General features: G+C 52.5%; 1 long non-coding RNA gene across 1 annotated transcript; it reads right to left on the bottom strand.

Moving 5' to 3' along the window:
• Positions 1-2,113: 2,113 nt before the first annotated feature.
• LOC138656654 (uncharacterized) lies at positions 2,114-13,953 on the bottom strand. The gene is made up of 3 exons (XR_011316956.1): positions 13,817-13,953; positions 11,346-11,484; positions 2,114-8,530 (listed from the first exon to the last, which is right to left on the bottom strand). It is a non-coding gene; the product is annotated as an uncharacterized lncRNA (long non-coding RNA).
• Positions 13,954-13,958: the final 5 nt, after the last annotated feature.

Below are 13,958 nucleotides of genomic sequence, written 5' to 3'. Positions count from 1 at the left end.
GAATGAACTTCAATCCAATATTGCAGCCAGCATGCAGACAGCGAGTAAGGAAAGGGTGAATCAAACACCCGAAAACTCCGCCCATATGACCCAAAACCGGTCCCGCCAAATTCAGGTGACAGGTTCCCTTTAAGTTCCAACGGTGGTGCCTGCGCAACTGGTGCATGATGACTCCGGTTTAGTTCTGTCGAAGCTGGAGCTCCAGTTCCCGGTGATGGGGATGAGTCCTCTTTGTTCCAAGTGGGGTCCTGGATCCTAGGTTCGTCATACGGGGTGCAGCACAGTCTGTTACACCGCCGTAGCGTGACTCATCTCGGCGGGGGTATACAGGTGAGCAATAACGCAGTTATGGTTGAGTCACCCGGTTTGTCTTAGGCAGAATGGGCACAGTATCCACCGGCCCGAAACGTCTGTAACTAGCAGTAACAGGGGCCAACGGGCACCCGTCAGAAGTCTGTCCAAAGTCAGTGTAACTGGACACAGGGAATCTCTAGCGCGGGCCTGTGCTCACACAATGCTCATAGGATGGAGCACAAACCTTCCCCTGCTGCGCGCTCTGTCTTCCCACCAAGTCTACCCTCTCTTTCCCACACGGAGCCTTTTATCATGGTCCTGCCCCCTGCTGTCAAGTGCAAAGGTCAGTCCGGGTTAGAAAACTTTCCCCAGGCAACAATGGTGACAGCCCCGATGGTTTCGAAGCCGATGCAAGAGAGGTACCCCAGTCAGGTCTGGTCTATCTTCTTACACTCTCCCTTTCCTTTTCCTCACCACTCCATGGATAAGAGTTCCTGTAAAGTACATTGACATTCTTCAATTCCTTGAACAATTTGTTGCCAAATAAATTGGTCTTGATTGTATCGGTTGGGGGGTATTCCGGCTGTTGCCTATTCGGAGCGCTGCAAGTCAGAAAGAGTAGCTGAGTCCAATTGGGTAGACGAGTTGTACAGTGAGGGCGGGGACATGCCCATTTCCAACGGTACAGCCATTATAGGGACTGCAAGCTCTCGCCTCTCTTTGTCTCACAGGCGGCTATTCAGGATCTTCCTCTTCTTCACAATCAGAAATGTCTGATGGGGGTACTTCGGGAGCATCTTGCACCTCCTCTATTCGGTCAGGATCTCTTGACAGAGTTGAAGCATGTTTCGGTGGACTATACGAGTGGAAGCGTTTTCTTCCCCTTCAGGTTGGAGCTCTTAGACGGGCCCTTCGGAGTTGATTCATCGCTTCACCTGATACAGAATATTCTCCCACCGGTACTCCAGCTTATCTTGAGGGCGTTTATCTCGAACCAACACCCGGTCCCTAGCTTGAAGAGCTGTCTCTCGCAGAGGGGTAGTTTCTGAATGCTCCATTTCCTGTAATCTGGTCTTTAAAGTCTGCAGGCGATTACAATGTTCTCGGACCCAGGTAGACACCCCCGTCCATGGGTAGTCCTCCTCTGGGTCCAGCTCCAGTCGGTAATGTCACTTCCTGGGTCACCGAACAACAAGGTATAAGGAGTGTAACCGATGGTGCGATGTATTCGGTTGTTGTACACCCACACTAACTCAGCTACGAATTTAGGCCTCGGGGCTATATAGGCAATTATATTGAGGGGTATTTACACTATGTGAATCTGAATTGATATTGAATAAAGGTTATACATTTTACGGGTGTCTTTCAGTAAACTACACCCACACTAACTCAGCTACGAATTCAGGCCTCCGGGCTCTTCCTCCAGCGTTCTTAACATCTGTATAGCAAAATGTTAGAAATGTTCTACCAATCTGTGGTGGCAAGTGCCATCTTTTTTGCAATCACGTGCTGGGGTAGTAGTGTGCAGGCCTCTGATGCTAATAAGCTGAATAAGATTATTAAGAAGGCAAGTTCTGCTGTCGGCTGCAATCTGGACTCTTTTGGGGAGGTAGTGGAGAAAAGAACTCTGAGAAAGTGTATGGCAATTATGAACAATAATGCACATCCATTATATGAGCTATTCATGAGACAGAAGAGCACCTTCAGTAACCGGCTAATACTTCTGAGGTGTAAGAAGGAAAAATATAGGAAATCGTTTGTGCCCCATGGCATTTGGCACAAACGATTTCCTATATTTTTCCTTCTTATGTATGGCAATTATGAACAATAACATTAGGGTTAAACCACCAAGGTGAATGTCTACTTATTTCTCTACATTTCAGTTCACTTGTTGTGTATGTCCTATTCTAATGTATAATGTTCTTCTGTCAACAAACTGTAATGTCAACTATGTAATTCCTTTATGATTTTTATGATTTAAGTCGTGCTGCTGTGATACCATAATTTCCCACGGGATCAATAAAGTGTATCGTATCGTATAAGAGTGCGGTTGAACTGTTCACAGGCTCTATTTCCCTGAGGGTGGTAAGGTGTTGTCCGAGATGTTGTGATCTGGTACAGATGGTTCAATTCTTCCATCACTTCCATCTTCCATGCGCAAGTGTGAACAGATTCATATCTAGCAAGCTTTGCTCAGGGTATTTTATCCATCCATCACTCCTGTGTTTTTATTTTTTCCCTGTTTTTGGTTTCTGATTTAAAGTGTTCAAAGCTAATTTTTTTTCTTTCCCAATAAGGTAGATGGTGATGGTGTAAGGTGCAGTCAATAAAGAGGACACAAGGTTGCAGTCTCTTTACTTCTTTACTGAAGACTTCAGGATCCTCAATCCAGAGCACGGTTAACAGGGCTGTCTGAGACCGGTCGGTCCGATGGGCACATCCAGAGTTCCCTTCGCAGGTGGAAACCGTTGCCTACCACTAGCGCCTGTGTGTTGTAGTGCTACCCTGCTGAGCATTTGGAATAGTCCTCACAACTGCTGTTCTCGTTCGTTCTCTACAGCTCTCGCTCTTTAGTTCCAGATGTTTCTAGTTTCTCGTCCCCCAGGTATGTTATGGCTAGGACGCACCCGTATGATGGGAAGGCTCGGAGCTCTTCCGGGATCCTAGAGACACCCCTCTCCACGCGTTGCCCCCTATGTCTTCGTAGGAAATGTAAGGTAGACAGCCAACCTATAATTAACTGTCCTGCGGAGTTCGAAGTAAGGCCTAGAGTCAGTTACTCCCGCGGTGTTCCGGCCACGCGCCTCAGTAGGATGTTGCCTCGGTCTCACGGCACGACTCCTACTGGCTCTCCTTTGTGCTTGATCTCGTTTCTCACTGTTCCACAATATCCTTCTCTTCGTGTCTCTCTCTTAGGATACCGCCGCGGGGTGTGCAGGCGCGGTTCCGTAACGTTCTGCTCTGTTCGCTAGGTACCTGCCAGGTTCCCACGCCTGACAGGGACCCCCCTGTGTCTTCTCCCTGCAACACCCCCTGCCACAGGATGTTGCCTGAATCCAACCCAGTCAGCTTCTCACTAACTTCCTATCCAACCCCTAGTTTTACAAGTGTGAGTGGCCCAATAAATAAAGCCTTTTTCTCCCCCTAGTGGCCGGAGTGTGAAGTGTAATGTGTGCTGGTGATACCTGGTCAGAACTCCTTTAGTGCCATCAGACGTACCATCAGTCCCCTTAGTGGCAGAGTGACATACTGCAACGACCAGATCTCTGGGGCGCTGCATATCCACCCCTCCCTTCTCCCATGTATAACTCTGAGGCTCTACTGACATTTCTTACCCACTCCAAACCAGCCACTACCGCCATGCAGCACTCAAAACGTTCATACAAATCATCCCACCACCTGCTGTTTCTGTTTTTCTCCTTCTACTAGCTGCAGGTAACATGTCCCCAAACCCTGGACCTCCCTCCACCAGCATACATTACTCTCCTCCAGCTACATATAGAAACCCTGCTAATCTTATTAACATTCAGTGTAAGCCTTCTCCTACTGCTTTCCACTGTGCTCTCTGGAATGCACGGTCTGTGTGTAACAAACTAACTTACATTCACGATCTTTTCCTCTCTAGTTCCCTTAACCTTCTGGCTATTACAGAAACCTGGATCCAGCACTCAGACACCACCGCCGCTGCCGCTCTCTCGTTTGGTGGGCTGAAATTTTCACATACCACCAGACCTGAGAACAGACAGGGTGGAGGTGTTGGTTTACTCCTTTCATCACAATGTGCTTTCCAGGTCATCCCCCTTACATTTCCTTCCTTTGAAGTCCACGACGTCAGACTCTATAAGCCCTTCCACTTGCGGGTGGCGGTTGTTTATCGCCCTCCAGGCTCCCCCCGCCTGTTTCTAGACCACTTTGCCACCTGGCTTACTCACTTTCTATCCTGTGACATCCCCACCTTCATCATGGGAGACTTTAACATCCCCATCAATGATCCCCTCTCCCAATCTGCCTCATCTTCTCTCTCTAACTTCTTCATTCAACCTCACAGTTTACCAATTCTCCTACACATGAGGATGGGAATACTCTGGACCTGGTTTTCTCCCGTCCCGGATCGCTGCACGACTTTACTAACTCCACTCTCCCGCTCTCGGACCACAACCTTCTATCCTTCTCTGTCAACAATTGTCTCCTCACCCGGGACACCGCCACTTACCACACTTATCGGAATACACGTACCATTAATACCCAGCAGCTTATGGACAATCTCCACACATCTTTAGCCCCCATCTCCTCACTCTCCTGTCCAGACTTGGCATTGTCACACTTCAATATTACACTGAAGAATGCCCTGGATGAAGCAGCACCTTCTACACGCAGAAAGACCCAACACAGACAACGGCAGCCCTGGCACACTATGCAAACATGCTTTCTTCAGCGTTGCTCAAGGTGTGCAAAGCGGCAGTGGAGAAAATCTCTCTTCGCAGAAGACTTCATCCACTATAAGTTCATGCTCAAAACCTATAACTCTGCCCTTTCTCTGGCCAAACAATCCTACTTCACCACTCATCACCTCACTATCCAACAACCCAAAATGACTTTTTGAAACCTTAAACTCCCTCCTGAAACCTAATGTACAGGCCCCCATCTCCAATCCCAGTGGCGAGGATCTGGCCACTTATTTCCTAGAAAAAAAATCAACCACATCCATCAGGATATCTCAGCCCAATCTCCTCAGTGCCTGGATCCCCTTCCCTGCCGCACCTCAAGCTCACTAGACATCTTTGAGCCTGTTTCAGAAGAAGTTTCCAAGCTCCTCACTTCTGCTCGGCCTACAACCTGCAATAGTGACCCAATTCCTTCACCTCTCCTGCAGTCTCTGTCACCAGTGGTCACCACTCACCTGACTAAAATATTTAACCTCTCTCTTTCCTCAGGCATCTTTCCCTCCTCATTTAAACATGCCATCATTACCCCTTTTGTTGTGAATTCTGTGGCAGAGCTCCCTCCTGTGGTCACAAGTGGTACTTCGGCTGATTCTCTCTATGAGCTTCCGTTAGTGCAGGAGAGTGGTACTGCGGCTTCTGAGTTTCCTTCCTCAGGTGATGTGGTGAAGTCGTTAGGTGCTGCTCTATTTAACTCCACCTAGTGCTTTGATCCTTGCCTCCAGTCAATGTTCTAGTATTGGACTTGCTTCCTCCTGGATCGTTCCTGTGGCCTGCTGCTCTGCATAGCTAAGTTGCTCTTGTGTTTTTTTTTGTTTGCTGTTTTTTCTGTCCAGCTTGTTTATTTGGTTTTTCTTGCTTGCTGGAAACTCTGGGACGCAGAGGGTGTACCTCCGTGCTGTTAGTCTGTACGGAGGGTCTTTTTGTCCCCTTTGCGTGGTTGTTTGTAGGGTTTTGTGTTGACCGCAAAGTTGCCTTTCCTATCCTCGCTCTGTTCAGAAAGTCGGGCCTCACTTTGCTAAATCTATTTCATCTCTACGGTTGTCTTTTCATCTTAACTCACAGTCATTATATGTGGGGGGCTGCATTTTCCTTTGGGGTATTTCTCTGAGGCAAGGTAGGCTTATTTTCTATCTTCAGGCTAGCTAGTTTCTCAGGCTGTGCCGAGTTGCATAGGGAGCGTTAGGTGCAATCCACGGCTGCCTCTAGTGTGGTTGGAGAGGATTAGGGATTGCGGTCAGCAGAGTTCCCACGTCTCAGAGCTCGTTCTATGTTTTTGGGTTATTGTCAGATCACTGTATGTGCTCTGACTTCTATGTCCATTGTGGTACTGAATTACCAGCCACAACACCCTTTACTTAAAAAGCCATCCCTGGACCAGAACTGCACAGCTAACTACAGACCTGTCTCTAACCTTTCCTTCATCTCTAAACTCCTGGAAAGCTTGGTCCACTCCCGTCTAATCCGCTATCTCTCGGATAACGCTCTTCTCGACCCCTTACAATCTGGTTTCCGCTCTTTACACTCCACTGAAACTGCCTTCACTAAAGTCTCTAATAACCCAATAACAGCTAAATCCAAAGGTCATTGCTCTCTGCTGATTCTCCTGGATCTGTCATATTTGATACTGTGGATCACCAGCTCCTTCTCACCATGCTCCTCTCCATAGGCCTCAAGGACACAGCCCTCTCCTGGTTCTCCTCCTACCTCTCTGACCGCTCCTTCACTGTATCTTTTGCCGGCTCCTCTTCCTCTCCTCGTCCCCTTACTATCGGGGCTCCGCAGGGCTCAGTCCTGGGCCCCCTCTTCTTCTCTATACACTGCCCCTATTGGACAAACAATCAGCAGATTTGGGTTCCAGTACCATCTCTATGCTGACGACACCCAATTATACACTTCTTCCCCTGACATCACCCCCAATCTAATTCAAAACACCAAGGATTGTCTGTCTGCCGTCTCTAACATCATGTCCTCCCTCTATCTGAAACTAAATCTCTCCAAAACTGAACTTCTTGTGTTTCTTCATTCTACTAACCTCACTCTACCCAACATCGAAATTACCCTGGAGGGTTCAACCATAACTCCCAAACAGCATGCCCGCTGTCTTGGGGTCATATTCGACACCGAACTTTCCTTTACTCCCTATAACCGATCACTCACTCGCTCTTGTCCCCTGCGTCTTAAAAACATCTCCAGAATCTAACATTTTCTCACCTTTGAAACTGCTAAGACTCTTACTGTCGCTCTCATTCATTCTCATCTGGACTACTGCAACTCTCTTCTGATCGGTCTCCCTCTTACCAAACTTTCTCCTCTCCAATCCATCTTAAATGGGGCAGCCAGGGTCATATTTCTGTCCAACCGCTTCACCGATGCCTCCATCTTGTGCCAGTCATTACACTGGCTACCCATTCGCTACAGGGTCCAGTATAAACTCATCTCTCTCACCCACAAAGCCCTCCGCAGTTCTGCACCGCCTTATATCTCCTCTCTCATCTCTGTCTATCGCCCTACATGTGCCCTCCGTTGTACAAATGACCTAAGACTAACATCCCCCGTAATCCGAACCTCACACCTCCGTCTCCAAGACTTCTCTCATGCTGCGCCAGCTCTCTGGAATGCACTTCCCCAGACGATCAGACTGATACCTCGCCCCAACCTATTCAAGCGCGCTCTGGAAACCCATCTCTTCAAACAAGCCTACCACATCAACTACTCAGTAAACTAACTTTGTCCTGTTCCCTCCTTCCAAATATTATCTGCATGTGAATCTGCACCCTACTACTCATCTGTCTCCACACCCTCCATACACATGATAACTGCACTTGATACTTGACTAACTGCACTTGATACTTGACTATTGCACTTAAACACACGGGCTGATGACCGGATCATGCAGCTTCATATGAAAATCCCTATTTATTATAATTGCCAGACCTGAAATAACAAGCACTTTTCACCTATTGTGTCCCCCCCATTTCCTTGTAGATTGTAAGCTTGCGAGCAGGGACCTCACTCCTAATGTCACTGTTTAAATTCTCTTAACTTGTATTGAATTTGTCGGTATATGTCCCCGCTTAATTGTAAAGTGCTGCGGAATATGTTGGCGCTATATAAATAAAGATTATTATTATTATTACAACAAGTTTTGGGGTCCAATTTCTTCTCTTATCCTTGGAAAAATAAAAATTTGGGGGCGAAAAGATCATATTTTTTCACAAAAATTATTTTTTTATTTTCACGGCTCTGCATTATAAACTTCTGTGAAGCACTTGTTGGGTCAAAGTGCTCACCACACATCTAGATAAGTTCCTTAAGGGGTCTACTTTCCAAAATGGTGTCACCTGTGGGGGGTTTCAATGTTTAGGCACATCAGGGGCTCTCCAAACGCAACATGGCGTCCCATCTCAATTCCTGTCAATTTTGCATTGAAAAGTCAAATGGCACTCCTTCCCTTCCGAGCTCTGCCATGCGCCCAACAAGTGGTTTACCCCCAGATATGGGGTATCAGCGTACTCAGCACAAATTGTACAACAACGTTTGGGGTCCATTTTATCCTGTTACCCTTGGTAAAATAAAACAAATTGGAGCGGAAATAAATTTTGTGTGAAAAAAAGTTAAATGTTCATTTTTATTTAAACATTCCAAAAATTCCTGTGAAACACCTGAAGGGTTAATAAACTTCTTGAATGTGGTTTTGAGCACCTTGAGGGGTGCAGTTTTTGAAATGGTGTCACACTTGGGTATTTTCTATCATATAGACCCCTCAAAATGACTTCAATGTGATGTGGTCCCTAAAAAAAAAAATGGTGTTGTAAATATGAGAAATTGCTGGTCAACTTTTAACCCTTATAACTCCCTAACAAAAAAAAAAATTTTGGTTCCAAAATTGTGCTGATGTAAAGTAGACATGTGGGAAATGTTACTTATTAAGTATTTTGTGTGACATATCTCTGTGATTTAAGGGCATAAAAATTCAAAGTTGGAAAATTGCGAAATTTCAAAATTTTCGCCAAATTTCCGTTTTTTTCCCCACAAATAACCGCAAGTTATATTTAAGAAATTTTAGCACCATCATGAAGTACAATATGTCACGATCTGTAGAAGCGTTCTAGAGTTATAACCTCATAAAAGGGACAGTGGTCAGAATTGTAAAAATTGGCCCGGTCATTAACGTGCAAACCACCCTTGGGGGTAAAGGGGTTAAACATTAAAGACAAATTAATGACAAAAAGCAAAAACACATTTTGTACCAAAGTCCCCTGTGCTTTAGCTGCAAAAACAGTATTGTGGTGCTTAAAGGGAACCTGTCACCCCCAAAATCGAGGGCGAGCTAAGCCCACCAGTATCAGGGGCTTATCTGCAGCATTCTGTAATGCATTCTGGAATGCTGTAGATAACCCGCCGATGTATCCAAAAATAAAAATAATTAAAAATGAGAAAAAGAGGTTATATTATACTCACCAAGGGACAGTCCAGGTCCGGTCCGATGGGCATCGCGGTCCGGCGCCTCCAATCTTCATCAGACGACGTCCTCTTCTTGTCTTCACGCTGCGGCTCCAGCGCAAAGTACTGCAGTGCGCAGGCCCCAGGCCTCTCTGACCTTTCCCGGCGCCTGCGCACCACAGCGTGAAGACAAGAAGAGGACGTCATCCTATCAAGATGGGAGGCCCAGGATCGGACCGCCCAGGTGAAAATAATATAACCTCTTTTTGTCATCTTTGAGGATACATCGGGGGCTTATCTACAGCATTACAGAATGCATTACAGAATGCTGGAGATAAGACCCTGGTGCCGGTGGGCTGAGCTCAACGTCAATTTTGGGGGTGACAGGTTCCCTTTAACACAAAATTCCTCTCTCAAGCGGACGGGGCGGGGACACAGAGGAGCGGACGGGGCGGGGACACAGAGGAGCGGACGGGGCGGGGACACAGAGGAGCGGACGGGGCGGGGACACAGAGGAGCGGACGGGGCGGGGACACAGAGGAGCGGACGGGGCGGGGACACAGAGGAGCGGACGGGGCGGGGACACAGAGGAGCGGACGGGGCGGGGACACAGAGGAGCGGACGGGGCGGGGACACAGAGGAGCGGACGGGGCGGGGACACAGAGGAGCGGACGGGGCGGGGACACAGAGGAGCGGACGGGGCGGGGACACAGAGGAGCGGACGGGGCGGGGACACAGAGGAGCGGACGGGGCGGGGACACAGAGGAGCGGACGGGGCGGGGACACAGAGGAGCGGACGGGGCGGGGACACAGAGGAGCGGACGGGGCGGGGACACAGAGGAGCGGACGGGGCGGGGACACAGAGGAGCGGACGGGGCGGGGACACAGAGGAGCGGACGGGGCGGGGACACAGAGGAGCGGACGGGGCGGGGACACAGAGGAGCGGACGGGGCGGGGACACAGAGGAGCGGACGGGGCGGGGACACAGAGGAGCGGACGGGGCGGGGACACAGAGGAGCGGACGGGGCGGGGACACAGAGGAGCGGACGGGGCGGGGACACAGAGGAGCGGACGGGGCGGGGACACAGAGGAGCGGACGGGGCGGGGACACAGAGGAGCGGACGGGGCGGGGACACAGAGGAGCGGACGGGGCGGGGACACAGAGGAGCGGACGGGGCGGGGACACAGAGGAGCGGACGGGGCGGGGACACAGAGGAGCGGACGGGGCGGGGACACAGAGGAGCGGACGGGGCGGGGACACAGAGGAGCGGACGGGGCGGGGACACAGAGGAGCGGACGGGGCGGGGACACAGAGGAGCGGACGGGGCGGGGACACAGAGGAGCGGACGGGGCGGGGACACAGAGGAGCGGACGGGGCGGGGACACAGAGGAGCGGACGGGGCGGGGACACAGAGGAGCGGACGGGGCGGGGACACAGAGGAGCGGACGGGGCGGGGACACAGAGGAGCGGACGGGGCGGGGACACAGAGGAGCGGACGGGGCGGGGACACAGAGGAGCGGACGGGGCGGGGACACAGAGGAGCGGACGGGGCGGGGACACAGAGGAGCGGACGGGGCGGGGACACAGAGGAGCGGACGGGGCGGGGACACAGAGGAGCGGACGGGGCGGGGACACAGAGGAGCGGACGGGGCGGGGACACAGAGGAGCGGACGGGGCGGGGGCACAGAGGAGCGGACGGGGCGGGGGCACAGAGGAGCGGACGGGGCGGGGGCACAGAGGAGCGGACGGGGCGGGGGCACAGAGGAGCGGACGGGGCGGGGGCACAGAGGAGCGGACGGGGCGGGGGCACAGAGGAGCGGACGGGGCGGGGACACAGAGGAGCGGACGGGGCGGGGACACAGAGGAGCGGACGGGGCGGGGGCACAGAGGAGCGGACGGGGCGGGGGCACAGAGGAGCGGACGGGGCGGGGGCACAGAGGAGCGGACGGGGCGGGGGCACAGAGGAGCGGACGGGGCGGGGACACAGAGGAGCGGACGGGGCGGGGACACAGAGGAGCGGACGGGGCGGGGACACAGAGGAGCGGACGGGGCGGGGACACAGAGGAGCGGACGGGGCGGGGACACAGACCCTAGCAATATAAATGGAGAGAAAGGGAGGTTTTGGTGTTTTTTCTTTTAGGAATTATACTCGTCTCTCTGACATTATCAGACGCCCACAGTGTCATCCCTTTGGGTCCTCGCATGGATTGTGGGGGCTCCAGCATTCCACTTGGTGAAGAGAAGTCCAGTGATGAGATGACATCTGCAGGGAGGTCACTGGATGGGGAAAAGCGACAATACCTAGAATAAAACAGAAAAAAAAAATCATGCAGAAACCTGGACACAAGTAGTGGCCGCCACCAGTGGCCTCCGGGCTAATACTGACCAGCACAGCGTGCGAGGACAATAAAGCCCGGGATCTGGAGACATTGTTATCACGCAGTGTCGCTCCCAGAGGTCATAGGACAGTCATCAACCTGACGTCATGTGTGCCCAATAATATTAATGAGAAAACGTTTTATGTAAAAAAAAATAAATAAAACAGGACGGACTCCGCACCATCAGGCAGATTCTCATGTTAATATCAATCCCTCAAATCTCCATCATCATTCATCCCCTCCCCTGTCCCCCCCCCCCCCACACACACACGTAGCGCTATACATCCCTGCACCCCCCACCGCAAGAGACATCACACACTGACCTGCACAACGCGTGACATCAGCCCCCCACACCATGCAGACCCATGCGAGTAACATCAGCCCCATTCTGCAGGTAGACACCCCCCCCCCCCCCCGCACACAGATCCCCCCACCGTCCAGCATGCACATGCAGCCCCATGCAAGCAACATCACCCCTCTCTCCCCAGGCAGATCCCCCCCACCGTCCAGCATGCACATGCAGCCCCATACAAGCAATATCACCCCTTTCTCCCCAGGCAGATCCCCCCACCGTCCAGCATGCTCATGCAGCCCCATACAAGCAATATCACCCCTTTCTCCCCAGGCAGATCCCCCCCACCGTCCAGCATGCACATGCAGCCCCATACAAGCAATATCACCCCTTTCTCCCCAGGCAGATCCCCCCACCGTCCAGCATGCTCATGCAGCCCCATGCAAGCAACATCACCCCTTTCTCCCGAGGCAGATCCCCCCTTCCAGCACGCGCATGCAGCCCCATGCAAGCAACATCACCCCTCTCTCCCCAGGCAGATCCCCCCTTCCAGCACGCGCATGCAGCCCCATGCAAGCAACATCACCCCTTTCTCCCCCAGGCAGATCCCCCCACCGTCCAGCACGCACATGCAGCCCCATGCAAGCAACACCACCCCTTTCTCCCCAGGCAGATCCCCCCCTTCCAGCACGCGCATGCAGCCCCATGCAAGCAACATCACCCCTTTCTCCCCAGGCAGATGCCCCCGTTCCAGCACGCGCATGCAGCCCCATGCAAGCAACATCACCCCTTTCTCCAAAGGCAGATGCCCCCACCGTCCAGCATGCACATGCAGCCCCATGCAAGCAACATCACCCCTTTCTCCCCAGGCAGATGCCCCCACCGTCCAGCACGCACATGCAGCCCCATGCAAGCAACATCACCCCTTTCTCCCAGGCAGATGCCCCCACCGTCCAGCATGCACATGCAGCCCCATGCAAGCAACATCACCCCTTTCTCCCAGGCAGATGCCCCCACCGTCCAGCATGCACATGCAGCCCCATGCAAGCAACATCACCCCTTTCTCCCCCAGGCAGATCCCCCCACCGTCCAGCATGCACATGCAGCCCCGTGCAAGCAACATCACCCCTTTCTCCCCAGGCAGATGCCCCCACCGTCCAGCATGCACATGCAGCCCCATGCAAGCAACATCACCCCTTTCTCCCCAGGCAGATGCCCCCACCGTCCAGCATGCACATGCAGCCCCATGCAAGCAACATCACCCCTTTCTCCCAGGCAGATCCCCCCACCGTCCAGCATGCACATGCAGCCCCGTGCAAGCAACATCACCCCTTTCTCCCAGGCAGATGCCCCCACCGTCCAGCATGCACATGCAGCCCCATGCAAGCAACATCACCCCTTTCTCCCAGGCAGATGCCCCCACCGTCCAGCATGCACATGCAGCCCCATGCAAGCAACATCACCCCTCTCTCCCCCAGGCAGATGCCCCCACCGTCCAGCATGCACATGCAGCCCCATGCAAGCAACATCACCCCTTTCTCCCCAGGCAGATGCCCCCACCGTCCAGCACGCACATGCAGCCCCATGCAAGCAACATCACCCCTTTCTCCCAGGCAGATGCCCCCACCGTCCAGCATGCACATGCAGCCCCATGCAAGCAACACCACCCCTTTCTCCCCAGGCAGATCCCCCCCTTCCAGCATGCACATGCAGCCCCATGCAAGCAACATCACCCCTTTCTCCCCAGGCAGATCCCCCCACCGTCCAGCATGCACATGCAGCCCCATGCAAGCAACATCACCCCTTTCTCCCCAGGCAGATCCCCCCACCGTCCAGCACGCACATGCAGCCCCATGCAAGCAACATCACCCCTTTCTCCCCCAGGCAGATCCCCCCACCGTCCAGCGTGCAGCCCCATGCAAGCAACATCACCCCTTTCTCCCCCAGGCAGACTCCCACTTACCTGGTCTGTGACTATGGAGGAGGAACCCAAAACACCCCAAATCCTGCACACAGTCCTCGAAATCCCGCCATGACGTCCACAGCTTCCGTTTCTCCTGTCTGCTCTATGGAGGGAGAGGCGCCGCCCCTTCCGGTCACATGGG

This window comes from Ranitomeya imitator, unplaced genomic scaffold (genome assembly GCF_032444005.1).
Source record: "Ranitomeya imitator isolate aRanImi1 unplaced genomic scaffold, aRanImi1.pri SCAFFOLD_938, whole genome shotgun sequence".
Lineage (NCBI taxonomy): Eukaryota > Metazoa > Chordata > Amphibia > Anura > Dendrobatidae > Ranitomeya > Ranitomeya imitator.
Note: the sequence above shows the minus strand (reverse complement) of the source record. Positions and strands in the feature narration are given on the sequence as shown.